Source organism: Scylla paramamosain, chromosome 39 (genome assembly GCF_035594125.1).
Source record: "Scylla paramamosain isolate STU-SP2022 chromosome 39, ASM3559412v1, whole genome shotgun sequence".
Lineage (NCBI taxonomy): Eukaryota > Metazoa > Arthropoda > Malacostraca > Decapoda > Portunidae > Scylla > Scylla paramamosain.
Window position 1 is genome coordinate 6,111,627 of NC_087189.1, and position 10,028 is coordinate 6,121,654.

General features: G+C 38.5%; 1 protein-coding gene and 1 long non-coding RNA gene across 3 annotated transcripts in view; one reads left to right on the forward strand and one right to left on the reverse strand.

The window, feature by feature from the left end:
* Window positions 1-9,746, forward strand: part of LOC135092120 (uncharacterized) — a 31,149-nt gene extending 21,403 nt beyond the window's left edge. Inside the window, exons 2-6 of the long non-coding RNA XR_010262758.1 lie at window positions 2,123-2,291; window positions 3,475-3,643; window positions 6,639-6,807; window positions 7,992-8,160; window positions 9,299-9,746. This is a non-coding gene — a long non-coding RNA (uncharacterized LOC135092120). The remainder of the gene's footprint in view (window positions 1-2,122; window positions 2,292-3,474; window positions 3,644-6,638; window positions 6,808-7,991; window positions 8,161-9,298) is intronic.
* The window catches only part of LOC135092119 (uncharacterized), a 72,151-nt gene that overhangs the window by 4,645 nt on the left and 57,478 nt on the right, over window positions 1-10,028 (reverse strand). The gene's annotated exons all lie outside the window — the stretch shown is intronic.

Genomic DNA, 10,028 nt, shown 5'->3' on the forward strand with positions numbered 1-10,028 from the left:
CATTGAAGAAGAGGGGATAGTTGTCTGGAAGATTGTGTCGAGTTGATAGATGGAGGAATTGAGTTTTTGAGGCATTGAACAATACCAAGTTTGCTCTGCCCCAATCAGAAATTTTAGAAAGATCAGAAGTCAGGCGTTCTGTGGCTTCCCTGCGTGATATATTCACCTCCTGAAGGGTTGGACGTCTATGAAAAGACGTGGAAAAGTGCAGGGTGGTATCATCAGCATAGGAGTGGATAGGACAAGAAGTTTGGTTTAGAAGATCATTAATGAATAATAAGAAGAGAGTGGGTGACAGGACAGAACCCTGAGGAACACCACTGTTAATAGATTTAGGAGAAGAACAGTGACCGTCTACCACAGCAGCAATAGAACGGTCAGAAAGGAAACTTGAGATGAAGTTACAGAGAGAAGGATAGAAACCGCAGGAGGGTAGTTTTGAAATCAAAGCTTTGTGCCAGACTCTATCAAAGGCTTTTGATATGTCCAAGGCAACAGCAAAAGTTTCACCAAAGTCTCTAAAAGAGGATGACCAAGAATCAGTAAGGAAAGCCAGAAGATCACCAGTAGAGCGGCCTTGACGGAACCCATACTGGCGATCAGATGGAAGGTTGTGAAGTGATAGTTGTTTAAGAATCTTCCTGTTGAGGATAGATTCAAAAACTTTAGATAAGCAGGAAATTAAAGCAATAGGACGGTAGTTTGAGGGATTAGAGCGGTCACCCTTTTTAGGAACAGGTTGAATGTAGGCAAACTTCCAGCAAGAAGGAAAGGTAGATGTTGACAGACAGAGCTGAAAGAGTTTGACTAGGCAAGGTGCAAGCACGGAGGCACAGTTTCGGAGAACAATAGGAGGGACCCCATCAGGTCCATAAGCTTTCCGAGGGGTTAGACCAGCAAGGGCATGAAAAACATCATTACGAAGAATTTTAATACGTGGCATGAAGTAGTCAGAGGGTGGAGGAGATGGAGGAACAAGCCCAGAATCGTCCAAGGTAGCGTTTTTAGCAAAGGTTTGAGCAAAGAGTTCAGCTTTAGAAATAGATGTGATAGCAGTGGTGCCATTTGGTTGAAGTAGACGAGGGAAAGAAGAAGAAGCAAAGTTATTGGAGATATTTTTGGCTAGATGCCAGAAATCACGAGGGGAGTTAGATCTTGAAAGGTTTTGACATTTTCTGTTAATGAAGGAGTTTTTGGCTAGTTGGAGAACAGACTTGGTATGGTTCCGGGCAGAAATATAAAGTGCATGAGATTCTGGTGATGGAAGGCTTAAGTACCTTTTGTGGGCCACCTCTCTATCATGTATAGCACGAGAACAAGCTGTGTTAAACCAAGGTTTAGAAGGTTTAGGACGAGAAAAAGAGTAAGGAATGTACGCCTCCATGCCAGACACTATCACCTCTGTTATGCGCTCAGCACACAAAGACGGGTCTCTGACATGGAAGCAGTAGTCATTCCTAGAAAAATCAGCAAAATACCTCCTCAGGTCCCTCCAACTAGCAGAGACAAAACGCCAGAGGCACCTTCGCTTAGGGGGATCCTGAGGAGAGATTAGAGTGATAGGACAAGATAAAGATATGAGATTGTGATCGGAGGAGCCCAACGGAGAATAATAATAATAATAATAAGCATAAGCAGAAGGATTAGAGGTCAGGAAAAGGTCAAGAATGTTGGGCGTATCTCCAAGACGGTCAGGAATACGAGTAGGGTGTTGCACCAATTGCTCTAGGTCATGCAGGATAGCAAAGTTGTAGGCTAGTTCACCAGGATGGTCAGTGAAGGGAGAGGAAAGCCAAAGCTGGTGGTGAACATTGAAGTCTGTTTTGCCAGCGATAGAGGCCTTCTGGGACTCTCCTGGCAAGCAGTTCAACACTAATCTCTTAACCTAACCAAACCTTTAAAAACCAGGGAGCCACAGATGTTGTTGTCTGTGCGCATGTCATTGAGGGGGGCGCAGAGCATTATGCACATGTCCTAATTCTTCCTGGTCCTTGGTTACTTGGAAGGTCTTGACCGTGCTACATGCAAGTTTGGAAAGTTTCAAAGCATTGATCAGAGTTAAAAAGATTAGTATAGCAAGCTTAGTAGGTTTCTTTTTGTAAGAAGGCCTTCTTAATGCCAGGTTTCATAGAAATGATGAAGAAAGTCAAGGCAAGCCGAAAGGATGCAGTCACCGCCAGTGTGGACGCCCTTTCTGACATGAATCCGTCCATCGAGAAGGCAAGCTGATTAGTGTGTTTGGCAGCATTGGCACCAGGAAAAGCTCCTTCATCTCAGCTGGTCGTGGAGATGTAAGGCTCTGTTTTTCCTTTTCATTTCTTTCTTCCTGTATATATGTTCCTCAGATCTTTTTATCTGCATTATCATTTAATTTAATACCTTTTTTTGTGTTATGTGGTCTTTCCCACTTTTGTAGTCATAGATGTCTTATTTGACGTTGCTTCTTTTTTCATTTCTTCCTCCATATATCTTCTCTTTTTTAGTTTTTCATTAACATACATTTCCGTATCCATATTTGTGTAACATCACTATTAGAGCTTGTATTACAGGAATAAGTCTTGCATTTTGGCATAAAAAATTGACTCTGGCAATATGGCATTTTATAATATATATATATATATATATATATATATATATATATATATATATATATATATATATATATATATATATATATATATATATATATATATATGTCATATGATGTTTGTAAGGCTGTTTGAAAACAAATTTATTAGAATTTCTTTGCATCATTACTGGAGTGCTTTTTGAGAACATCAAAACTACTAAAGATTACATAACCAAGACTATAATGAAACATCTGAAGAATAGAAGAGACAGGTGTGGTGTTTGGCAAATACGCATTGGTTTTTAGACACACCACTAATTAGGAATGAACATGAGTATTTGACTTCAGAGATGTAAGTTAAGAAGGGAATTGGGATATAAATAGGGGATAATATTATAGACAAATATAGACAAATTTATGTAGGAGATGTCAAGTGTACATAGAATTGTTTCATGCAGAGAGTACCATATGTAGGCTTTATTGCTTCTTGCAGTTTCCTTTATATTGTGTTCATTTATACAATTTAAGTGTATTCCATGTGATTTCCCTACCGCCCCCCTCCCTGGTTTGAGAATTTTGGGGGTTAGCGTTCCGTTTTGCCAGCGATAGAGGCCTTCTGGGACTCTCCTGGCAAGCAGTTCAACACTAATCTCTTAACCTAACCTAACCTAACCAAACCTTTAAAAACCAGGGAGCCACAGATGTTGTTGTCTGTGCGCATGACATTGAGGGGGGCGCAGAGCATTATGCACGTGTCCTAATTCTTCCTGGTCCTTGGTTACTTGGAAGGTCTTGACCGTGCTACATGCAAGTTTGGAAAGTTTCAAAGCATTGATCAGAGTTAAAAAGATTAGTATAGCAAGCTTAGTAGATTTCTTTTTGTAAGAAGGCCTTCTTAATGCCAGGTTTCATAGAAATGATGAAGAAAGTCAAGGCAAGCCGAAAGGATGCAGTCACCGCCAGTGTGGACGCCCTTTCTGACATGAATCCGTCCATCGAGAAGGCAAGCTGATTAGTGTGTTTGGCAGCATTGGCACCAAGAAAAGCTCCTTTATCTCAGCTGGTCGTGGAGATGTAAGGCTCTGTTTTTCCTTTTCATTTCTTTCTTCCTGTATGTATGTTCCTCAGATCTTTTTATCTGCATTATCATTTAATTTAATACCTTTTTTTTGTGTTATGTGGTCTTTCCCACTTTTGTAGTCATAGATGTCTTATTTGACGTTGCTTCTTTTTTCATTTCTTCCTCCATATATCTTCTCTTTTTTAGTTTTTCATTAACATACATTTCCGTATCCATATTTGGGTAACATCACTATTAGAGCTTGTATTACAGGAATAAGTCTTGCATTTTGGCATGAAAAATTGACTCTGGCAATATGGCATTTTATAATATATATATATATATATATATATATATATATATATATATATATATATATATATATATATATATATATATATATATATATATATATATAGATGGCACCACTGCTATCACATCTATTTCTAAAGCTGAACTCTTTGCTCAAACCTTTGCTAAAAACTCTACCTTGGACGATTCTGGGCTTGTTCCTCCCTCTCCTCCACCCTCTGACTACTTCATGCCTCGTATTAAAATTCTTCGTAATGATGTTTTCCATGCCCTCGCTGGCCTAAACCCTCAGAAGGCTTATGGACCTGATGGGGTCCCTCCTATTGTTCTCCGAAACTGTGCCTCCGTGCTTGCACCTTGCCTAGTCAAACTCTTTCAGCTCTGTCTGTCAACATCTACCTTTCTTTCTTGCTGGAAGTTTGCCTACATTCAACCTGTTCCTAAAAAGGGTGACCGCTCTAATCCCTCAAACTACCGTCCTATTGCTTTAATTTCCTGCTTATCTAAAGTTTTTGAATCTATCCTCAACAGGAAAATTCTTAAACATCTATCACTTCACAACCTTCTATCTGATCGCCAGTATGGGTTCCGTCAAGGCCGCTCTACTGGTGATCTTCTGGCTTTCCTTACTGAGTCTTGGTCATCCTCTTTTAGAGACTTTAGTGAAACTTTTGCTGTTGCCTTGGACATATCAAAAGCCTTTGATAAAGTCTGGCACAAAGCTTTGATTTCCAAACTACCCTCCTACGGTTTCTATCCTTCTCTCTGTAACTTCATCTCAAGTTTCCTTTCTGACCGTTCTATTGCTGCTGTGGTAGACGGTCACTGTTCTTCTCCTAAATCTATTAACAGTGGTGTTCCTCAGGGTTCTGTCCTGTCACCCACTCTCTTCTTATTATTCATTAATGATCTTCTAAACCAAACTTCTTGTCCTATCCACTCCTATGCTGATGATACCACCCTGCACTTTTCCACGTCTTTTCATAGACGTCCAACCCTTCAGGAGGTAAACATATCACGCAGGGAAGCCACAGAACGCCTGACTTCTGATCTTTCTAAAATTTCTGATTGGGGCAGAGCAAACTTGGTATTGTTCAATGCCTCAAAAACTCAATTCCTCCATCTATCAACTCGACACAATCTTCCAGACAACTATCCCCTCTTCTTCAATGACACTCAACTGTCCCCCTCTTCTACACTGAACATCCTCGGTCTGTCCTTTACCTATAATCTGAACTGGAAACTTCACATCTCATCTCTAGCTAAAACAGCTTCTATGAAGTTAGGTGTTCTGAGACGTCTCCGCCAGTTTTTCTCACCCCCCCAGCTGCTAACTCTGTACAAGGGCCTTATCCGTCCATGTATGGAGTATGCTTCACATGTCTGGGGGGGTTCCACTCATACTGCTGTTCTAGACAGGGTGGAATCAAAAGCTTTTCGTCTCATCAACTCCTCTCCTCTAACTGACTGTCTTCAGCCTCTCTCTCACCGCCGCAATGTTGCATCTCTAGCTGTCTTCTACCGCTATTTTCATGCTAACTGCTCTTCTGATCTTGCTAACTGCATGCCTCCCCTCCTTCCGCGGCCTCGCTGCACAAGACTTTCTTCTTTCTCTCACTCCTATTCTGTCCACCTCTCTAACGCAAGAGTTAACCAGTATTCTCAATCATTCATCCCTTTCTCTGGTAAACTCTGGAACTTCTTACCTGCTTCTGTATTTCCACCTTCCTATGACTTGAATTCCTTCAAGAGGGAGGTTTCAAGACACTTATCCACCAATTTTTGACCACTGCTTTGACCCTTTTAGGGACTGGCATTTCAGTGGGCATTTTTTTTTATTAGATTTTTGTTGCCCTTGGCCAGTATCCTTCCTACATAAAAAAAAAAAAAAAAAATATATATATAGGTATAGATATATGTCATATGATGTTTGTAAGGCTGTTTGAAAACAAATTTATTAGAATTTCTTTGCATCATTACTGGAGTGCTTTTTGAGAACATCAAAACTACTAAAGATTACATAACCAAGACCATAATGAAACATCTGAAGAATAGAAGAGACAGGTGTGGTGTTAGGCAAATACGCATTGGTTTTTAGACACACCACTAATTAGGAATGAACATGAGTATTTGACTTCAGAGATGTAAGTTAAGAAGGGAATTGGGATATAAATAGGGGATAATATTATAGACAAATATAGACAAATTTATGTACGAGATGTCAAGTGTACATAGAATTGTTTCATGCAGAGAGTACCATATGTAGGCTTTATTGCTTCTTGCAGTTTCCTTTATATTGTGTTCATTTATACAATTTAAGTGTATTCCATGTGATTTCCCTACCGCTCCCCTCCCTGGTTTGAGAATTTTGGGGGTTAGCATTCCGTTTTGCCAGCGATAGAGGCCTTCTGGGACTCTCCTGGCAAGCAGTTCAACACTAATCTCTTAACCTAACCTAACCTAACCAAACCTTTAAAAACCAGGGAGCCACAGATGTTGTTGTCTGTGCGCATGACATTGAGGGGGGCGCAGAGCATTATGCACGTGTCCTAATTCTTCCTGGTCCTTGGTTACTTGGAAGGTCTTGACCGTGCTACATGCAAGTTTGGAAAGTTTCAAAGCATTGATCAGAGTTAAAAAGTTTAGTATAGCAAGCTTAGTAGATTTCTTTTTGTAAGAAGGCCTTCTTAATGCCAGGTTTCATAGAAATGATGAAGAAAGTCAAGGCAAGCCGAAAGGATGCAGTCACCGCCAGTGTGGACGCCCTTTCTTACATGAATCCGTCCATCGAGAAGGCAAGCTGATTAGTGTGTTTGGCAGCATTGGCACCAAGAAAAGCTCCTTCATCTCAGCTGGTCGTGGAGATGTAAGGCTCTGTTTTTCCTTTTCATTTCTTTCTTCCTGTATATATGTTCCTCTGATCTTTTTATCTGCATTATCATTTAATTTAATACCTTTTTTTTGTGTTTTGTGGTCTTTCCCACTTTTGTAGTCATAGATGTCTTATTTGACGTTGCTTCTTTTTTCATTTCTTCCTCCATATATCTTCTCTTTTTTAGTTTTTCATTAACATACATTTCCATATCCATATTTGGGTAACATCACTATTAGAGCTTGTATTACAGGAATAAGTCTTGCATTTTGGCATGAAAAATTGACTCTGGCAATATGGCATTTTATAATATATATATATATATATATATATATATATATATATATATATATATATATATATATATATATATATATATATATATAGGTATAGATATATGTCATATGATGTTTGTAAGGCTGTTTGAAAACAAATTTATTAGAATTTCTTTGCATCATTACTGGAGTGCTTTTTGAGAACATCAAAACTACTAAAGATTACATAACCAAGACCATAATGAAACATCTGAAGAATAGAAGAGACAGGTGTGGTGTTAGGCAAATATGCATTGGTTTTGAGACACACCACTAATTAGGAATGAACATGAGTATTTGACTTCAGAGATGTAAGTTAAGAAGGGAATTGGGATATAAATAGGGGATAATATTATAGACAAATATAGACAAATTTATGTACGAGATGTCAAGTGTACATAGAATTGTTTCATGCAGAGAGTACCATATGTAGGCTTTATTGCTTCTTGCAGTTTCCTTTATATTGTGTTCATTTATACAATTTAAGTGTATTCCATGTGATTTCCCTACCGCCCCCCTCCCTGGTTTGAGAATTTTGGGGGTTAGCGTTCTGTTTTGCCAGCGATAGAGGCCTTCTGGGACTCTCCTGGCAAGCAGTTCAACACTAATCTCTTAACCTAACCTAACCTAACCAAACCTTTAAAAACCAGGGAGCCACAGATGTTGTTGTCTGTGCGCATGACATTGAGGGGGGCGCAGAGCATTATGCATGTGTCCTAATTCTTCCTGGTCCTTGGTTACTTGGAAGGTCTTGACCGTGCTACATGCAAGTTTGGAAAGTTTCAAAGCATTGATCAGAGTTAAAAAGATTAGTATAGCAAGCTTAGTAGATTTCTTTTTGTAAGAAGGCATTCTTAATGCCAGGTTTCATAGAAATGATGAAGAAAGTCAAGGCAAGCCGAAAGGATGCAGTCACCGCCAGTGTGGACGCCCTTTCTGACATGAATCCGTCCATCGAGAAGGCAAGCTGATTAGTGTGTTTGGCAGCATTGGCACCAAGAAAAGCTCCTTCATCTCAGCTGGTCGTTGAGATGTAAGGCTCTGTTTTTCCTTTTCATTTCTTTCTTCCTGTATATATGTTCCTCAGATCTTTTTATCTGCATTATCATTTAATTTAATACCTTTTTTTTGTGTTATGTGGTCTTTCCCACTTTTGTAGTCATAGATGTCTTATTTGACGTTGCTTCTTTTTTCATTTCTTCCTCCATATATCTTCTCTTTTTTAGTTTTTCATTAACATACATTTCCGTATCCATATTTGGGTAACATCACTATTAGAGCTTGTATTACAGGAATAAGTCTTGCATTTTGGCATGAAAAATTGACTCTGGCAATATGGCATTTTATAATATATATATATATATATATATATATATATATATATATATATATGTCATATGATGTTTGTAAGGCTGTTTGAAAACAAATTTATTAGAATTTCTTTGCATCATTACTGGAGTGCTTTTTGAGAACATCAAAACTACTAAAGATTACATAACCAAGACCATAATGAAACATCTGAAGAATAGAAGAGACAGGTGTGGTGTTAGGCAAATACGCATTGGTTTTGAGACACACCACTAATTAGGAATGAACATGAGTATTTGACTTCAGAGATGTAAGTTAAGAAGGGAATTGGGATATAAATAGGGGATAATATTATAGACAAATATAGACAAATTTATGTACGAGATGTCAAGTGTACATAGAATTGTTTCATGCAGAGAGTACCATATGTAGGCTTTATTGCTTCTTGCAGTTTCCTTTATATTGTGTTCATTTATACAATTTAAGTGTATTCCATGTGATTTCCCTACCGCCCCCCTCCCTGGTTTGAGAATTTTGGGGGTTAGCGTTCTGTTTTGCCAGCGATAGATGCCTTCTGGGACTCTCCTGGCAAGCAGTTCAACACTAATCTCTTAACCTAACCTAACCTAACCAAACCTTTAAAAACCAGGGAGCCACAGATGTTGTTGTCTGTGCGCATGACATTGAGGGGGGCGCAGAGCATTATGCATGTGTCCTAATTCTTCCTGGTCCTTGGTTACTTGGAAGGTCTTGACCGTGCTACATGCAAGTTTGGAAAGTTTCAAAGCATTGATCAGAGTTAAAAAGATTAGTATAGCAAGCTTAGTAGATTTCTTTTTGTAAGAAGGCCTTCTTAATGCCAGGTTTCATAGAAATGATGAAGAAAGTCAAGGCAAGCCGAAAGGATGCAGTCACCACCAGTGTGGACGCCCTTTGTGACATGAATCCGTCCATCGAGAAGGCAAGTTGATTAGCGTGTTTGGCAGCATTGGCACCAGGAAAAGCTCCTTCATCTTAGCTGGTCTTAGAGATGTAAGGCTCTGTTTTTCCTTTTCATTTCTTTCTTCCTGTATATATGTTCCTCAGATCTTTTTATCTGCATTATCATTTAATTTAATACCTTTTTTTTGTGTTATGTGGTCTTTCCATTTCCCACTTTTGTAGTCATAGATGTCTTTTTTGACTTTGCTTCTTTTTTCATTTCTTTCTCCATATATCTTCTCTTTTTTAGTTTTTCATTAACATACATTTCCATATCCTTATTTGGGTAACATCACTATTAGAGCTTGTATTACAGGGATAAGTCTTGCATTCTGGCATGAAAAATTGACTCTGGCAATATGGCATTTTATAATATATATATATATATATATATATATATATATATATATATATATATATATATATATATATATATATATATATATATATATATATGTCATATGATGTTTGTCAGGCTGTTTGAAAACAAATTTATTAGAATTTCTTTGCATTATTACTGGAGTGCTTTTTGAGAAGAACATCAAAACTACTAAAGATTACATGAGGCCCCCCGCGGCAGAAGAGTACTAAGCGCCATCGGGAGCAAAATGG